The sequence below is a fragment of the Schistocerca cancellata genome, chromosome 1 (genome assembly GCF_023864275.1).
Source record: "Schistocerca cancellata isolate TAMUIC-IGC-003103 chromosome 1, iqSchCanc2.1, whole genome shotgun sequence".
Taxonomy (NCBI): domain Eukaryota; kingdom Metazoa; phylum Arthropoda; class Insecta; order Orthoptera; family Acrididae; genus Schistocerca; species Schistocerca cancellata.
This window is the reverse complement of record NC_064626.1, coordinates 729,948,115-729,966,761: the sequence shown is the minus strand read 5'-3', so window position 1 is coordinate 729,966,761 and position 18,647 is coordinate 729,948,115. Positions and strand designations below refer to the sequence as shown.

General features: G+C 48.4%; 1 protein-coding gene across 2 annotated transcripts in view; it reads right to left on the bottom strand.

The window, feature by feature from the left end:
* The window catches only part of LOC126185196 (adenomatous polyposis coli protein-like), a 474,971-nt gene that overhangs the window by 145,092 nt on the left and 311,232 nt on the right, over positions 1 to 18,647 (bottom strand). Inside the window, exon 1 of one of the 2 annotated variants that reach the window (XM_049928079.1) lies at positions 13,985 to 14,096. The exons of the other annotated variant lie outside the window; for it this stretch is intronic. The gene's annotated coding sequence lies outside the window, so the exon portion shown is untranslated. Of the gene's footprint in view, positions 1 to 13,984; positions 14,097 to 18,647 lie in introns of those variants that run through there. 2 annotated transcript variants of the gene reach the window in all.

The following is an 18,647-nucleotide window of genomic DNA, read 5'->3' as shown; positions in this document are numbered from 1 at the left end:
TTTGAAATTGCAGCGTGTACCTTCGACTGACATCCATTACTATGAAGTTCGTGGCGTGCTGTATCGCAACAGCTTGCTTATCCAAGGACACTTTACAGTTCAGTAACTACGGAAGGTTTGCTACACAAGTTTTGCTGGCAAAACTCTGTCGTTTACAGGAAGAGACGGAATACTATAAATATTTATTGACATAGAATTAATACTGAAAGTAAATATCTCCCAGCTATTTAACCCGTGGCGTTGCATGCAACGTTAAAAGCTATGGAACGTTGAGTGACACAATTACCACTGAATAGTAGGACGCTTTCATTTAACTTTTTAGCCTTAAACAGATGATCGAAAGCGTAAACATTTCCAAGACTTTTGTCAGAGCTCAATGGCAAACATACCTTAAGATTTTACTACACGCCATTTTCTAGGTGCGTTCACTTTATTGCAATACTCGTTGAAACTGAAGCGAAAGGATCCACCAGTATAGTAGAGTCTTTCATAGTATACTGTCGGTCTCAGTGCAACGGCAGTGATAACCAACAAATCAAGACCATATGCGCCGAACAGTCTCGAAGTCTACACTAGATGGAAAATTTCTGTAGATGTTTAGGCTCATATCTTTACAGAAATTTATTGTCAACGATTTCCCATACATAACATTTTAAGCTTGTTCTCGTGTATGTCTGCATATATTTCAATTTTGGGTGTATAGTGTCACGTTTTAAAATTTTTCCACAAATTTTACATCAGTATCTATTTGACCTAAGTGATACCACATCAGTGCGTTGTTAACCACAGTCATTCAATCGCTGTTTGGTGGAGTATTCCATGCCTTCAACACAGAAAACAAATGTATAAGCCATATTTTTTCTTTTTGACAGAAAAATCTGTTCAGCAGTGCTGAACGTACGAATTGGCCGATGTCATGTAGAACAATCCGCCGCAACAATTCGATAAGTCATCCAGGCAGCAACACATGGCAGAACGCTGTGGCTTACAGCTACAGAAACAAAGTTGTTGCCAAGGCAAACTCTCAAACGTCTGACGATCCAGTGATGCGCTGCTGAACGAGACAACCACTGAAGTATTTCAATGCTGACGTATAAAAATATACTAATAGCTGAAACTTCCTGGCAGATTAAAACTGTGTGCCGGACCGAGACTAACTCGAGACCTTTGTCTTTCGCGGGCAACTGCTCTACCGACTGAGCTACCCAAGCGCGACTCACAACCCGGTCTCATAGCTTCAGTTCCGCCAGTATCTCGTCTCCTACCTTCCGAACTTCACACAAGCTCTAATGCGAGTCTTGCAGAACTAGCACTCCTGGAAGAATCGTATCAGTGCACACGCCGCTGCAGAGTGAAAATTTCATTCCGAAAAATATAGCCGTTTCAATTTCTTCATATGGCATTATGTACCGGTATTTTTGTGCCACTACCTCCCGTTTAAGTGATCCGGCACCAGCGTAGATAATTTATGCAACAAATATCGAACTTGCTGAAGAAATAAACTTTTTTCCTGGCTGGAATTATTACATAAATGTTAACATGAAGTTGCAGACGATCCTGAAACGCTATTCAAGTGTTGTGGCGAAATGAAACGCGAGCCATGAGAAAGCCTGTGAATTAACTGGTACCCTTTAAAATGTGTTGCTGCAGAATGTCAAACATTATAAGCACTACATAGAGAGGCAGTAGAATGGGCAGCAGAGGGAAAAATTTTCAAACGCTTTCAAAATGTACAGAAAGGTAAAAGCATCTGCAATAGTTAAATTGGTACCGGGAGGAAAAATATATGAGAAAGTTTGAGGGCAAATAAACGCTTTACGGAAAGTAGGTTATGGCGCACATCGTGTGTATTAGTTCTCCAGAGATCAGAAAATTAGTCCACTAGAGGTTTTTTTTTTGGTGGGGTTTAAGGGCGCTCAACTACTGAGGTCATTAGCGCCCAATCACAGTTATTAGAGCACAGGGAATCTAGTAAAACTCAAGGGGAGGGGGGACACCAGAAAGGCTTGACAAAGATGCAGATAAAATAAGTAAAAAAGTTAGATGTCTTTGGACAAGCCAGTCAAAGTTATAAAACGCAGAACACGAGCAACTGCTCGAGCGTCATCAGCTAAAATATCCGGTAAAGTAGATGGCAGGGACAGGACAACACGAAATTGACTAAAGCGGGGACACGACAATAAAACATGGCGCACTGTTAATGCCTGACCACAAGGGCACTGCGGGGCTGGGTCACCGGAGAGCAGGTATCGGTGGCTAAACCGGCAATGCCCAATCCGCAACCTGGTCAGAAGGACCTCCTCTCGCCGAGATGGTCGGGAGGAGGTTGTCCAAGCAGTTGGGAGCGGTTTTACTGCCCGGAGCTTGTTTCGTTGGAGGGACGACCAAGCATCCCACCACAACGACACAAGCCTCTTACAAACATCCCCACGAATGTCAGATGACGGGACACAATGGGAGGCTGGCCGAGGCAGGAGGACTGCAGCCTTGGCCGCAGCATCCGCAGCCTCATTCCCAGGCACTCCTACATGTCCGGGAACCCACAGAAAGCGGACAGGAGAACCATTATCAGCGAAAGAATGGAGGGACTGCTGTATCCATTGAACCAAGGGATGGACCAGATAAGGAGCTCCAAGGCTCTGAAGAGCACTGAGTGAGTCAGAGCAGAGTACATACGATGTATGGCGGTGGCGGCGGGCATACTGAATGGCCTGATGGAGAGCAAAAAGCTCGGCCGTAAAGCTGGAACATTGGTCGAGGAGCCGGTATTTAAAGGCGGCGGCCCCGACGACAAAGGCACAGCCGACACCATCGTCAGTTTTGGAGCCATCGGTGTAAATAAAGGTGTGACCGGCAAGTCGAGCACGAAGTTCGACAAACCGTGAGCAATACACTGCAGCCGGAGTACCCTCCTTTGGGAGTGAGCTGAGGTCGAGATAAATATGAACCGGAGCCTAGAGCCAAGGTGGTGTCGGGCTCTCACCCTCTCTGAAGGTGGTAGGGAGGGCAAAATCCAATTGTCGAAGCAGGCGACGGAAGCCGACTCCGGGGGGGGGGGGGGGGGGCAGCAGGGGAGACACATACAACCGGTACTGACGGTCGAGAGAATCGGCGAAGAAGGACTGGTAAGAGGGGTGGTCGGGCATAGACAACAGCCGGCAGGCATACCGACACAGCAGTACGTCGCGCCGGTAGGTCAATGGTAATTCGGCAGCTTCAGCATAAAGACTCTCGACAGGACTAGTGTAGAAGGCTCCGGTTGCAAGACGTAACCCCCGATGGTGGATGGAGTTGAGACGGCGTAAGAGGGATGGCCGAGCAGACGAGTAGACGAAGCTCCCATAATCCAGCTTCGATCGGACTATGGACCGATACAAGCGAAGCAGGACAGTGCGATCCGCTCCCCAAGATGAACCACTAAGAACTCTGAGGACATTAAGGGAACGTGTACAATGGGCCGCCAAATAAGAGACATGCGGAGACCAACACAGTTTCCTGTTCAACGTGAGCCCTAGAAACTTAGTTGTTTCCACGAATGGGAGAACAACGGGACCGAGATGTAGGGATGGCGGAAGGAACGCTTTATACCGCCAAAAGTTGATACAAACCGTCTTCTCTTCAGAGAACCGGAAGCCATTTGCCACGCTCCATGAGTATAGGCTGTCTAGACAACGCTGAAGGCAGCGCTCCAGGAGGCATGTTCTCTGGGCACTGCAGTAGATCGCGAAGTCATCGACAAAGAGAGAGCCTGAGACATTAGGTGGAATGCAATCCATAATTGGATTGATCGCGATGGCAAAAAGGGCTACGCTCAAGACGGAGCCCTGAGGCACTCCGTTCTCCTGGAGGAAGACGTCGGACAATACGGAACCCACACGTATCCTAAACTTTCGATCCGTTAAAAAGGAATCAATAAAAAGGGGCAGGCGACCGCGTAGGCCCCACCTGTGCATAGTGCGGAGGATACCTCCTCTCCAACAGGTATCATAAGCCCTCTCAAAATCGAAGAACACGGCTACCGTTTGGCGCCTTCGCAAAAAGTTGTTCACGATGAATGTCGACAAGGTCACAAGGTGGTCAACAGCGAAGCGGCGGCGACGAAAGCCGCATTGGACATTGGTGAGTAGCCGCCGAGATTCAAGAATCCAGATTAACCGAGCATTAACCATGCGCTCCATCACCTTACAGACACAGCTTGTAAGAGAAATGGGGCGGTAACTAGAAGGAAGGTGTCTATCCTTCCCGGGTTTGGGTATAGGAACAACGACGGCGTCACGCCAACGCATGGGGACCTGACCTTCGGTCCAGACGCGATTGTAGGTACAAAGAAGGAAGCTTTTGCCCGCCGGAGAAAGGTGTGCCAGCATCTGAACGAGAATGCCATCTGGCCCCGGAGCGGAGGGCCGGGACAGTGCAAGCGCACGTTCGAGTTCCTGCATAGTAAAGGAGGCATTATAAGTTTCCAGATTCAGCGAGTGGAAGGAAGGTCGCAGAGCCTCTTCTGCCTCTTTCCTGGGAAGGAAGGCAGGATGGTAATGGGCGAAGCTTGAAACCTCCGCGAAAAACCGGCCGAAGGCGTTGGAAACAGCCACAGGATCAACAAGGACCTCATTACCTGAGGTCAGGCCAGGTACCGAGGAGTGGGCCTTAATGCCCGACAGCCGGCGCAGGCTACCCCAGACGACGGAAGAGGGAGTAAAACTGTTAAAGGAGCTGGTGAAAGAGGCCCAACAAGCTTTTTTGCTGTCTTTGATGACTCTACGGCAATGCACTCGGAGTCGTTTGTATCCAATACAATTCGCCAACGTAGGATGGCGGCGAAAGGTGCGTAAAGCACGTCGTCGAGCACGGATACCGTCTCTACAAGCCTCATTCCACCAGGGGACAGATACGCGATGTGAAGAAGGGGCAGTACGAGGAATGGAACGTTCGGCAACATTGATGATAACAGCCGTGAGGTATTCGACCTGACTGTCACAACTGAGAAAATCGTGGTCCGGAAAGGTCGCCAGGGAGGAGTAAAGACCCCAGTCGGCTTGTGGTATGTTCCAGCTAGAAGGACGTGGGGATGGGGTGTGGTGCAGGAGACGAACGACACAGGGGAAGTGGTCGCTCGAATAGGTGTCAGAAAGGACATACCACTCGAACCGACGGGAAAGAGTGGTAGAACAGATCGAGAGGTCCAAGTGGGAGTAGGTATGAGTAGAGTCTGAGAGGAAAGTTGGGGTGCCAGTATTGAGACAGACAAGATTGAGATGGTTGAAGACATCCGCCAAGAGTGAGCCTCGTTGACAGGATGCAGGAGAGCCCCAAAGGGGACGATGAGCATTGAAGTCGCCGAACAATATATACGGCGGAGGAAGCTGAACAATCAGGTGCATCATGTCAGCCCGACTAACTGCGGATGACGATGGAGTGTAGATGGTACAAACGGAAAAAGTAAAAGCAGAAAGAGTAATACGGACAGCTATTGCTTGGAGTGGGGTGGTCAATGGGGTGGGATGGTAATAGACATCGTCCCGAACTAGCAACATGACCCCACCATGAGCTGGGATACCGTCCACAGGGGTGAGGTCATACCGCTCCGAGGTATAGTGGGTAAAGGCAATACGGTCAGTCGGGCGCAACTTGGTTTCCTGGAGACCAAGGACGAGCTGACAGTGCAGGCGGAGGAGCAGTTGTAATTCCTCCCGATTAGAGCGAATACCTCTTATGTTCCAATGTAACATGGCCATCGCTAGTCAAAGAAGAGGGGGAACGAGACGGGGGAAGATCTGGTCACCTCGACGGCCGCGGAGGGCCAGGTTTCGAGGGAACAACGCTACAACCGGCGGGAGGCGGATTCTGTTCCATCGAGTCGTCGACAGCTGCGGCCGCTGTCCCTGGTGGTGTAGGAGGGGCAGCATCATTTGCCGACGAGGCCAGCTGAGCGCCTGGCAGCAGAGCGTCCTGGCGAAACTGAGGACGGCCGGGAGCAGCGACTCACGGATGGAGTGTCAGACGAAACGCGTCGGGGTGGAGAGGGAGAGAGAGACTACTTCTTGGAGGTCTTGGAAGTCCGAGAAGGCACAGGGATGGTGGGCTGGACACGAAGAAGGTCCTCACGCGTGGGGTCCGTTTTGGAACGCCGGACCTCGGAAGCTGGGGTCACGAACGTTTCCCCGATGGATGCCTGAGAAGAGGATCGCTTCTCAGGCGGCGGGGGGGGGGGGAGGAGGAGGAGGAGGAGGAGGAGGAGGAGGAGGAGGAGGAGGAAGGGTGGCCCCTGGGGCAGAGGGGGCGGGGGCCACGGGGAGGAGGATTTGGAAGGGAGGGATTTGGGAGGCGGAGGCAGAGACCCCGGATGGGGGAGGAGGCGGAGGGGGGACAGGATAGGGGTGAGGATACCGCAGAAGAAGTGGACGCAACTGAGGCAAACGAAGTGGTCAACGGCACGGGATGGAGGCGGTCATACTTCTTCCTGGCCTCAGAATAAGAGAGACAATCCAAAGTTTTGAGTTCTTGTATCTTCTTCTCCTTCTGATATGCGGGGCAGTCTGAGGATCTAGGCGAGTGGATACCAGGACAATTAACGCACCGAGGTGGTGGGGTGCATGTATGTTCCTCACGAAGAGGACGTCCACAATCGCCACAAAGGGGCTCAGCCTCACACCGTGACGACATGTGCCCAAAGCGCAAACAGCGAAAGCAGCGCATAGGAGGCGGGACGTAAGGTCGCACGTCGCACCGGTAGCACATCACCTTTACCTTCTCCGGGAGAACGTCACCCTCGAAGGCGAGGATAAAGGCCCCGGTGTCGATGCGACGGTCTTTGGGGCCGCGCTGGACTCGCCGGACGAAATGCACGCCTCGGCGCTCCAGGTTGGCCCTGAGCTCCTCATCAGATTGCAGCAGGAGGTCCCGATGAAAAATAACCCCCTGCGTCCTATTTAGTGCCAGATGCGGGACAATGGACACTGGGATGTCCCCGAGGCGGTCGCACGCCTGGAGCGCCGCCGACTGTGTGGCGGAGGTGGTCTTTATAAGAACAGACCCTGAACGCATTTTACTTAGAGCCTCGATTTCCCCGAAGATGTCTTCAATGTGCTGAACAAAGAACATGGGCTTGGAGGTGGCGAACGTCCCCCCATCGGTTCGAGAACAGACCAAATAGCGGGGGAAGTACTTCGCCCCAAGCCGGCGGGCCTGTCCCACCTCCCAGGGAGTGGCCAAGGAGGAAAGGGCAGGAGAACCAGAACTAGAGACAGTACCTTTTCTTTTGAAAGACTCGGCCGCAGAGCGACCTGATACGTGTTGACGTTTCATCTGCGAAGCGTCCGCCCCGATACCACCCACTCCGACCAGGGGCTCTCCCCACGGGCGCCACCCAGCCTCAGCAAGGGCCACCTGGCAGGATGACCGTTGCCGGGATTCCTGATGCCCCAAGGAGACGGGCATCTACTCCTTGGCCGACGTGGGGAGGGTGCAGCTCAGGTATCGGCAGTACAATCCCTGTGTTGTCAGGGGGGCTACAACCTAGAGGGTACATGACGACCCCACCACAACGGGCTGGCTACCGTGCTGGATTTCGGGTGCCATGGAAAGTCCATCAGGATCGTAGGTGCAGATGGGGACGCACTATGGGCGTAACCTTTACAACCCATCAGGCGTTTAGGCCCAATTTGAGGAATAGTGGGTATGGTTACAACGCCAGTACAATGCTGAGTGCCAAGGTCTTAGTGCACTGAGGACCAGTGGTACACCACGTAAGGCGTCCTTCCCCAAAAGGCTCGTACTTCTGTAGAATTTTGAAAAATGGAGGTCAAACCCCAAGGGGGACCATCACATGGAAGGCCGAAACGGTTGAAACTCCTTTTAGTCGCCTCTTACGACAGGCAGGAATACCTCGGGCCTATTCTTACCCTGGACCCGCAGGGGGGACGCTAGAGGTTGAAATAGATTATCAGTTATCAGGCATGTAGAGCGTTGTGGGATAATCGATATTTATGTCAGGAAGTAAATGTGAAATATTCGATGTAGGTGCTGATACTCGTACAGGTATTGTTTTTCACGCGTTGCATCAGACATACTGTGTGATCAAAAGTATCCGGACACCTGGCTGAAAATGACAAGTTCGTGGCGCCCTACATAGGTAATGCTGGAATTCAATTTGATGTTGGCCCACACTTAGCCTTCATGACAGCTTCCACTCTCGCAAGCATACGTTCAGTCAGGTGCTGGAAGGTTTCTTGAGGAATGGCAGTCAATTCTTCACTGAGTGCTGCACTGAGGAGAGGTATCAATGTCGGTCATTGAGACCTGGCGCGAAATCTGCGTTCCAGAACATCCCAAAGGCATTCTATGGGATTCAGGTCAGGACTCTGTGCAGGCAGTCCATTCCAAGGATGTTATTGTCTTGTAACCACTCCGCCACAGGCCGTGCACTATGAACAGATTCTCGATCGTGTTGAAAGATGCGACCGCCATCCCCGAATTGCTCTTCAACAATGGGAAGCAAGAAGGTGCTTAAAACATCAATGTAGGCTTGTGCTGTGATAGTGCCACGCAAAACAAGGGGTGTATGCTCCCTCCTTGAGAAAGACCACCACACCATAACACCACCGCCTCCGAATTTTACTGTTGGCATTACACACGCTGTCAGATGACGTTCACCGCGCATTCGCCATAGCCACAGCCTGACATTGGATCGCAGCATTGCGTACCGTGCTTCTTCACTCCACACAATGTTTTTCCACTGTTCGATCGTCCAATGTTAACCCCCCTCATACCAAGCGAATCGTCGTTTGGCATTTACCGGAGTGATGTGTGGCTTATGAGAAGCCGCTCGACCATGAGATCCAAGTTTTCTCACCTCCCGCCTAACTGTCATACTTGCAGTCCCTTCACGTTTCCCCTTCACTACCACATCGAAAACAGTAGACCTAGGAATGTTTAGGAGTGTGGAAATCTCGCGTACAGACGTATGACACAAGTGACACCCAATCACGTGACCACGCTGAAGTCCGTGAGTTCCGCGGAGCGCCCCATTCTGCTCTCTCGCGATGTCTAATGACTACTGAGGTCGCTGATATGGAATACCTGGCAGTAGGTGGCAGCACAATGCACCTAATATGAAAAACGTATTTTTTGGGGATAGTCGGATACTTTTGATCACAGTGTATATTGCTGTAACTAAACACTCTTATACAAACGAGAGCATTAATGCTTTAAAGAAACAAGTACTAAAATTGTAAAGGAAACTGAAAACTGATGAAAATCATTTTATTTCTTTTGTAAATTGTTAAGAATCGGGTTTTTATTAATAGAGGAACCTGTGGAATAGCGTCCTGATTTATTATCAAGAGTACTAAATCCTGTTGTAAGGAATTCTATATAATTTTAATGCAGGTGCATTGACAGTTTAGCAATTCATGTAAGTTTAACGAAAAGTCGTCCGTCATTTCGAATGTAAATGAGAAGTGTCACTTTAATATTTCTCCAGCTAAATATTTGAGTACTAAGATGCCTACTTTATTCCAAGAAATAAAGTTGTCGGCAAAACTAATAGCAGGTACAGCTAGTTAAACCTCTTACTAACAGAATTTTAACTTTATTCCCCGTTTGATGCAAGAGACAAAACACGACGAAAAGTAACAAATATCATTTGCGATAGTATTACATTTGTGAATACTTTTTGTTTCGCACTTTAATCACTTCTCTCCAGGTCAAAATTTACGAAGAGTGAAGTATATTGGACAACCACAATAAAGGCTGTCTTACCAAAAAATATATTAAAATAGCAAAGACTAAACGCTGTTTCTTAGTAAAATATACACGGTTGAATTTTTTAAATGTGTTCAACTTTTCAGCCGTACTCAGTTTGCGTGTGGTGGCGCACCTCAATGAAGGACAGATTTGGTAACTGAGCGTTCAGTGTCTCGAAATTCAAATAATTTAATTAAACTAACGAACGTTACCAGTGCGCTTTGGAACCTGCTAATCAGGTCTTTTTCAGCTTCTTTGAATGTCTCACAAGTCTATAATACTTTTTCTTCTTGCATTAGGGTTTAATATGACAAAGACATTATATGACCTTTAACTATACAAATAGCTAATCATCACTTGAGACCTATTTTGAATGGGAAAGAGAATGAATAAGTAGTAGGTGTAAACGGATGGAAACGATCAAGAAAGCAAGCCTCATTAGCATCGTTAAGGTTCCTAGAAGGTAATCATCATCATCATCATCATCATCATCATCATCATCATCATCATCATCATCATCATCGTGGTTCGATAGGCCGACCTTCCAATTCTCCGCCTGTCAGCGTAATACTAACTATGCACAATTAGTGCCTCTATGTTAAACCTCATGGGTAGCTTCCGATTTGCGTAGTATTCTTACATGCAGATTTACATTGAGCACACGGGAACTTGGTAAGCAAACCATTCTTCCTTTGTGCAAGGAAGTACATGAAACATGGAATTCGTTGAGTAGTAGGTATGCCGTATTACGTACTACTTACGTCGGACAGTGTCTTACGGATTTCTGCCTTCTACACCGGAAGTCTTTGACACAAACGAACCTCGTTCCATTTTAGTCGTCATTGCCACTATCGTTGCTCACAGTTGACTACGGCATCTTCTTTCTATATGTCGTAGCGAATGTGAAGGTTCAGGGTTCAGCAATAGTCAAGGCGCAGAGGGCGCTACGAAAACTTAACAATACTATAGTGCATAGAGCTCTTGCAGAAAAGTTTTTTTTCCAAGTAAAAAACACCAACGAGCATTCCGCAACAAATTAGTGCTCTCTATCGCAGAATGTTGTCAGACAAGGAATAAAATTGCCAGGTAATCGGTAGTTTTTAACCTTTGTTAGTTTATTTACATATCTTTCGCAGAACAGCGTCTAGCAAAAACAAGCACTTATTTTTCTGGAATTTCCATGAATATATTATACCTCACTGATAAAGTTCTAGTTCTGCACTGCAATATTTACCATCACACAGTCTAGAAACAGAAAAAAATTCAAGGAATTACGCTTTACTTTCGCTTTCTCTATTAATAATTACGTCATTTACCGTACATAGTTTAAATGGTGATATTTGTAGAAGGATGCAGGTTGCAGCAGTTATACAGAAACGAAGATGCTTGCACAGGCTTGGAGTCGTATCAAATCACTATTCGGACTTAATAACAACACTACGAAAACGTTGTCTGCTGAAAAACGTGTGAAGGAAAGGTGGTGCATCACTAAGAGTCACTAAAACTAACCTAGACTGAATTTTAAACTGAATATTACTTTTGACTTAATGCGAAGATTATTTGTATTTTCGTTAGCGTGCGCGCGCTCTGTCAACGGAAATGCCTGCACCACAGCGTTGCTCTCATCAAGCTGTGATCAGACTCCGAAAGCGACCTGGCGTCATGCAGCGCGCCAGCAGCGAGATCTCTTAGTCATGCTGGCAGAATGAGGCAACCGAACCCGATCCTAAAGTTCACGGACGATCCGTTACTCTGCAGTTCCTATCCGCATACCCGTTACAGAATTCTGCGATCAACAAAAAGTTTCGTGTAGGAAATTCATCTGTTGTAACGTTATTGGAAAATGAATACTGTTCGGAAGGAAATTATAAATTAATTGTTGTAATAACTGGAGTTGGTTGAAACTCTGCACTGCAATACGAACCGCAAGCGCCCTTGCGTTCTACATAGTTGCGTTATTTGGTGCAGATATTGTATAGTTTTCAAAGCAGAAGTCTCGACGCTATTACCTACAAATGTTTCTGAATTAACAAACGAATGCGATATCTTTGCAGCCAGTGAGTTTTAGTAGCAGCCGCTGAAGATGCCGGAATCTCTTGTATCTCCTACAAACGAGAAATTACATCCACTGTCTACCTGTACCTACAGATTTACTACGAAGTGTAAATAAGAGAGAGGCGAAGCATATCAGATGTCGTAACAGCCTACTACTTAGACAATATGAGAAGAAGAAAATTGCGTTCACTTCCCTGAGGTGTGTGTGGGTGTGTGAGAGAGAGAGAGAGAGAGAGAGAGAGAGAGAGAGAGAGAGAGAGAGAGAGAGAATTCCAGGAATCACGATGGTGGTAGTCACTCTCCCGCACTGTCAAGACTGTTCGCAAGGAGTGTTTTCCCTCAGTTATTGTCCACCTAATGCCGTATTCAGAGGTGAGGTCTAGATCTGTGTGTCTTTGAACAGGAAGTTCAACTTTGCTACAAACGACACAGTGCTGTTGAGTGTGCTATGTGGATTACCGTACCGTTTTTATGAGATTTACCACCTCGGAATCGCAGACAGCACATTGTCCCTTCGAAAGACAATCAGAGTAAACATTTTTGCAAAAATCACCATTCATCTTCATAATAGACTCCTTATCCTTGTAGCATTATGGAAAGGCTCCGTCAAAATTCCGAGAATGGGCGTTCCAAATCTAATCAAGAACACATTTGTTGACAGAGTAAAACCGATAACTTGCATAATGGCTGCATTAATCATATTATTTTCTTAAAATTACATAGCACGTAGTGGCACACGGGACTGAGTAAGAGAAATTCGTTGGTTATATGTACAAGGGATAGAAAATGCTAACGTGACCGACGAAAATCATACAGGACAAACTATTTACAGCAATAAACGTTTCGAGGTCTTACAGTTTCCAAGGCGGTTGCAATGCAAGAGTATCAGTAATACGAAATGATTTTCCCGCAAAAGCGCACCTCTAGAGAAGAGTGTTTCGGTATGACGATAGATATTGCCGTTAGCCATTTATTAAGTTTCAGAAAAAGAAAAAAGAAAAAAAAGGATAAAAATTAGGCAAATGCGAGCACCAGTAATTGTGCTTACTGTGAACGCCAATGTTAACTTAGTTCCTATAGTCTCAAAATGACAAAAAATTGCCGAACAGCTCGTAATGTATTGAAACATGAAGAAAACGGTAACCGTTGAAAACACGACTGAGACAATACTGTCGTGTTACTCCAATATATCGTGGACGAAGTCAATCGATCACGTATAAGAAGAAAGGTAGGCTTCAGTTTATTTGTACGGCTGTGGGTAAACCGAAGTTATTTGTGAAAGACCATTTATCAATGACACTTGCGCAGTATATATACTAAAATACTGCTCGAGTCAGGGCAGAACTGCAAAGAATGGCCACAGGATTGTTTGCCCCCGGGGAGAGAGTAACAGCACCGCCGACAAATCTGAACTGGTAGAAACTTTTAGATAGATATCTAATAACTCGCGAAATTCGTAAAATTATACCAAAAGCAGTGTAGTTACATATAAATACATTGTTCCCGTTCGCCATCCATTAATCGTCCGACCCCGGTAGCTGTCGCCGGCACGGTAGCTCAGCGTGTTCGGTCAGAGGGTTAGCTGCCCTCTGTAATAAAAAAACTGAGTTAATCGATCAACGAGTGTCGTACGACGTCCGCCCCGTGCAGATACAACGAACGAAAGCGAACAAAATGAGTTAAAAAAAGAGTGGTCAGAGCGACAGACTGTCAATTCTAAGGGCCCGGGTTCGATTCCCGGCTGGGTCGGAGATTTTCTCCGCTCAGGGACTGGGTGTTGTGTTGTCCTAATCATCATCATTTCATCCCCATCGACGCGCAAGTCGCCGAAGTGGCGTCCAATCTAAAGACTTGCACCAGGCGAACGGTCTACCCGACGGGAGGCCCTAGTCACACGACATCATCATCCATTAATCGGAAGATATCAGATTTTGTGTATGCGTTATGATAAACCGGACACACCATTTGCAAGGAGCGGACAGTCAATACGATCACCTGAAGCAGAACGGGACTAGGTGACATTTGGGACCTCGGAGAGGCCTTGCGCGCCTGAGGAATGCGTCGAGAGTCTGTCCAATCCGGCGCAGTGCGGCGTGGCGTGGCGCGGCGCGCTCCTAGTTCCGGGGTGGCGAGAGCGGCAGAAAGCGAATCGCGGCGCTGACCCAGATGGCGGGCGGCTACGCACCTGCGCGTGCCCATGCTGGCGCTGCTGCTACTGGTCCCCGGCGACGGAGTGCGGTGCGGTGCGGCCGCGGCGCCACTGGACCGGAGACTGGCCGCGCGCGCGTGCCGCGGTGTGCAGCGCGGCTGCGGCCTCCGCCCGTGTCGCAACCGGTCGTGCGCCAGCCACGCCGAGCCGCAAGGCTGTTCGGCTCCCTCCGCGCCGCTTTGTGTCAGCGCGGCTCACCAATACCTGCCCGCCCACGCCATCTCGGCGCTCGCCTATGCACAGCGCCAGTGTGCGGCCCTAACGCTCGGGGGCTACATTCTGGTCTGCGAGCTGTCAATCGCATCTCGTCTCTCATTGTTCTAAGCGCTTTCGGTATAGAATTTTAATAAACATAATACGCAAGACCTGGAGGATTTAAAGGTTAGAGTTCAATGCGCAAATAGAGGGAAAACAGCTGGCCAAGAACGCAGGCGTGGATCCCAGATGGGGGTGGGGCGTGAATGGCGAGGGGCTATACGTACCCCTCTCCCCCAGCCTTACAATATTTTACTGAAAGCGTTTATATTTTTATGCTTAACAATTTCCAGACTCTTCAGTCAAATTTCGGAGAATAATATAGCGTGGAAATCCAACAATATCGAAAATGGCAAGGATTCTGGAACATTACAAGCTGTGGTCAACATAGCATACTTTCCATCCGCTCGCCTCACGTCGATGGCTTGCAGCTTGCTCAAAATACACGAAAAAAAAGGGGGGGGAGGAGGAACCACGAAGGAATTATCCGATTGGGTCAGAAATTCGTATAGATTGATGTACATGTACAAACAAATGATTATAATTGCAGGTAAATTTAATATCAATAACGTGTTGGTCCGCCTGTGGCCCTTATGCAAGCAGTTGATCGGCGTGACGTTGACCGATTTGTTGGGTGCCCTCCTGAGGGATATTGCGACAACTTATAACCAATTAGAGGGTTAGTTCGTCAAAATCCCTAACTGATTCGAGACCACTGCCCATAATGCTGCAAACGTTCTCAAATGGGGAGAGATCCATGATCTTGCTGGCAAAGGTAGGGTTTGGCAAGCTTGAAGACAAGCAGTAGCAAGTCTCGCCGTGTGCGGGCGGGAATTATCTTGCTGAAATGTAAGCCCAGCTTGCCTTGCCACGAAGGGCAAAAAAGGGGGCGTAAAATATTTTCGACGTACCGCTGTGCTGTAGGGGTGCTGCGGACGACAACCAAACGTGTCTTTCTATGACAAGAATTCGCATCCCGGGGCACCCCTCCCGGTTGTCGGGGCTTATGTTGGACGACAGTTGGGTCAATATCCCACCGCTGTTCTGTTCGTCTCCAGAAGCGTCTTTACGGCAGTCCCATTTCGAACCGAGCCCCGATGACCAGCGAGTTAGGCAAGATATCCTTCACGAGGGGTTCTAGGCGCTTCAGTCCGGAACCGCGCGACTGCTACGGTCGCAGGTTCGAATCCTGCCTTGGGCATGGATGTGTGTGATGTCCTTAGCTTAGTTAGGTTTAAGTATGTCTATGTTCTAGGGGACTGATGACCTCCGATGTTAAGTTCCATAGTGCTCAGAGCCATTTGAACCATCAAGAGGGCATCCAGCATCAATCAATGCGATGCCGAATAACTGTTTGCGTAATGGCCAGAGATGCACCAACGAGTTATTGACTTGCTCAGTTTGTGAAGCTCTCTCTCTTTAATAAAACATTCGATTTTTGTTGAATTGTAATCATTTGCCTGCCTGTATATGAACATCACATTACAGATTTCCGTCCCATTCGGATAATCCCTTTGTGGTGCGTCTTCTTTTGTCTTAGGGTGTATTGCAACTAGGAAACGGATGCTATTCGCAGGTTGACCACAGCTGCTACCATTACTAAATCCCGAAAAAGTCCGTGAGACCTCAAGTACAACAGTCAAATCAGGACATCGAGTAAGACAGAAGAAAAAGACGATTAATTTTACACACCTGGAAATTGAAATAAGAACACCGTGAATTCATTGTCCCAGGAAGGGGAAACTTTATTGACACATTCCTGGGGTCAGATACATCACATGATCACACTGACAGAACCACAGGCACATAGACACAGGCAACAGAGCATGCACAATGTCGGCACTAGTACAGTGTATATCCACCTTTCGCAGCAATGCAGGCTGCTATTCTCCCATGGAGACGATCGTAGAGATGCTGGATGTAGTCCTGTGGAACGGCTTGCCATGCCATTTCCACCTGGCGCCTCAGTTGGACCAGCGTTCGTGCTGCACGTGCAGACCGCGTGAGACGACGCTTCATCCAGTCCCAAACATGCTCAATGGGGGACAGATCCGGAGATCTTGCTGGCCAGGGTAGTTGACTTACACCTTCTAGAGCACGTTGGGTGGCACGGGATACATGCGGACGTGCATTGTCCTGTTGGAACAGCAAGTTCCCTTGCCGGTCTAGGAATGGTAGAACGATGGGTTCGATGACGGTTTGGATGTACCGTGCACTATTCAGTGTCCCCTCGACGATCACCAGTGGTGTACGGCCAGTGTAGGAGATCGCTCCCCACACCATGATGCCGGGTGTTGGCCCTGTGTGCCTCGGTCGTATGCAGTCCTGATTGTGGCGCTCACCTGCACGGCGCCAAACTCGCATACGACCATCATTGGCACCAAGGCAGAAGCGACTCTCATCGCTGAAGACGACACGTCTCCATTCGTCCCTCCATTCACGCCTGTCGCGACACCACTGGAGACGGGCTGCACGATGTTGGGGGCGTGAGCGGAAGACGGCCTAACGGTGTGCGGGACCGTAGCCCAGCTTCATGGAGACGGTTGCGAATGGTCCTCGCCGATACCCCAGGAGCAACAGTGTCCCTAATTTGCTGGGAAGTGGCGGTGCGGTCCCCTACGGCACTGCGTAGGATCCTACGGTCTTGGCGTGCATCCGTGCGTCGCTGTGGTCCGGTCCCAGGTCGACGGGCACGTACACCTTCCGCCGACCACTGGCGACAACATCGATGTACTGTGGAGACCTCACGCCCCACGTGTTGAGCAATTCGGCGGTACGTCCACCCGGCCTCCCGCATGCCCACTATACGCCCTCGCTCAAAGTCCGTCAACTGCACATACGGTTCACGTCCACGCTGTCGCGGCATGCTACCAGTGTTAAAGACTGCGATGGAGCTCCGTATGCCACGGCAAACTGGCTGACACTGACGGCGGCGGTGCACAAATGCTGCGCAGCTAGCGCCATTCGACGGCCAACACCGCGGTTCCTGGTGTGTCGGCTGTGCCATGCGTGTGATCATTGCTTGTACAGCCCTCTCGCAGTGTCCGGAGCAAGTATGGTGGGTCTGACACACCGGTGTCAATGTGTTCTTTTTTCCATTTCCAGGAGTGTATATTGCGTAAAACAGGACGCCAAATATAAGAGTTTGTTCCTACTGTAGATCTTAGATGAATGGAATGACACATGTAAATTACAATTTTCCGGACGACCGCTTTACACATTTTTTTGGATGTTATGCCAAAACAATGTATTAAGCAATGACCTAACAAACTGTTAGTATATTAAACATTTTACACTCATCACCATCAGTATTATTAAAATACCTCTGGCACGTTAAAGGCAAGGGTGACAGGAAGTTATACTCGGTTGGGGTCGGGGGTAAAGAAGGGAGGGGGCAGCCCGTCACAAGTTGTGAACTCCTTCCCCACCAGAATCGGCACCCTGATTCAACATTTGTAAGGAGGGAGAGCGAGGAATCCTCCGAGGCTTTGTACCTTATATCACGAATCTTTCCAGTAATCAGAGGAAGTCCCTAATGTAAAGTGCATAAAATTTGCATCAGGATGTGTCTATGAGAATACGAATCACTCCCGCGTATTTAAGACTAAGGCCGCGGTCATAAGCGTAACAGAAGGTGACTACGCTGCGCCAGATACATGTAAAGACACACTAAACTCGTCAACACTCTTCTATTGGACTTCTGAGAATAGAGGAATGATGTCCCAGATCTACGACGGCAGCTTAACTAAAATCTATTACTTGCATTCCCCCTAAAAGTGAACTATCTCCATATTAGCCCCTTCGTATTGTTTCAATAAAATTTAACGTCATTTCACATGTCCTTTAGCACCTTATACTTACATAGAATTAAGATGTCACGAGAAAGAAACAATTACCGATTCCATCAGTCACAAGTGCATTCGTTACTGAATTCTTATGTAGTCTGTGTGTATTTTATAACCATGTACTGGTTTATTACATATCTGTGCTTCCTATATCTTCCACACACTTAATTACTATGTATTTTTATTGTACCGCTATCCTCCTCTCCCATTCCTATGATCTTAAAATGGCAGAGTGAGAGAATGATATGAATATTTAGTTTTCATGTCTGATGGCGGGTAAACTTCTTGTCTGCTGTTATGGCAGTTTAGCCAACCTTGGTGTAAGTTTAGACAGTGGCAAAGGGGTTTCGTTCCCTTCTGGTCGTAACGCTATTGTGACTAAGCTGGCAAGACGCGGTGAAGGTCTTCTCTGACAACTACCGCTGTCTGTGTGTGGTCCCCAGTTTGGTCGGGGTACTGGTCCCTCGGTTCTGGGAATTTGGTGAGTGAGGTTGCTCTTAGGCGCTAGTCTGTAGTAGTTCAATATTTTAGCTGAATAT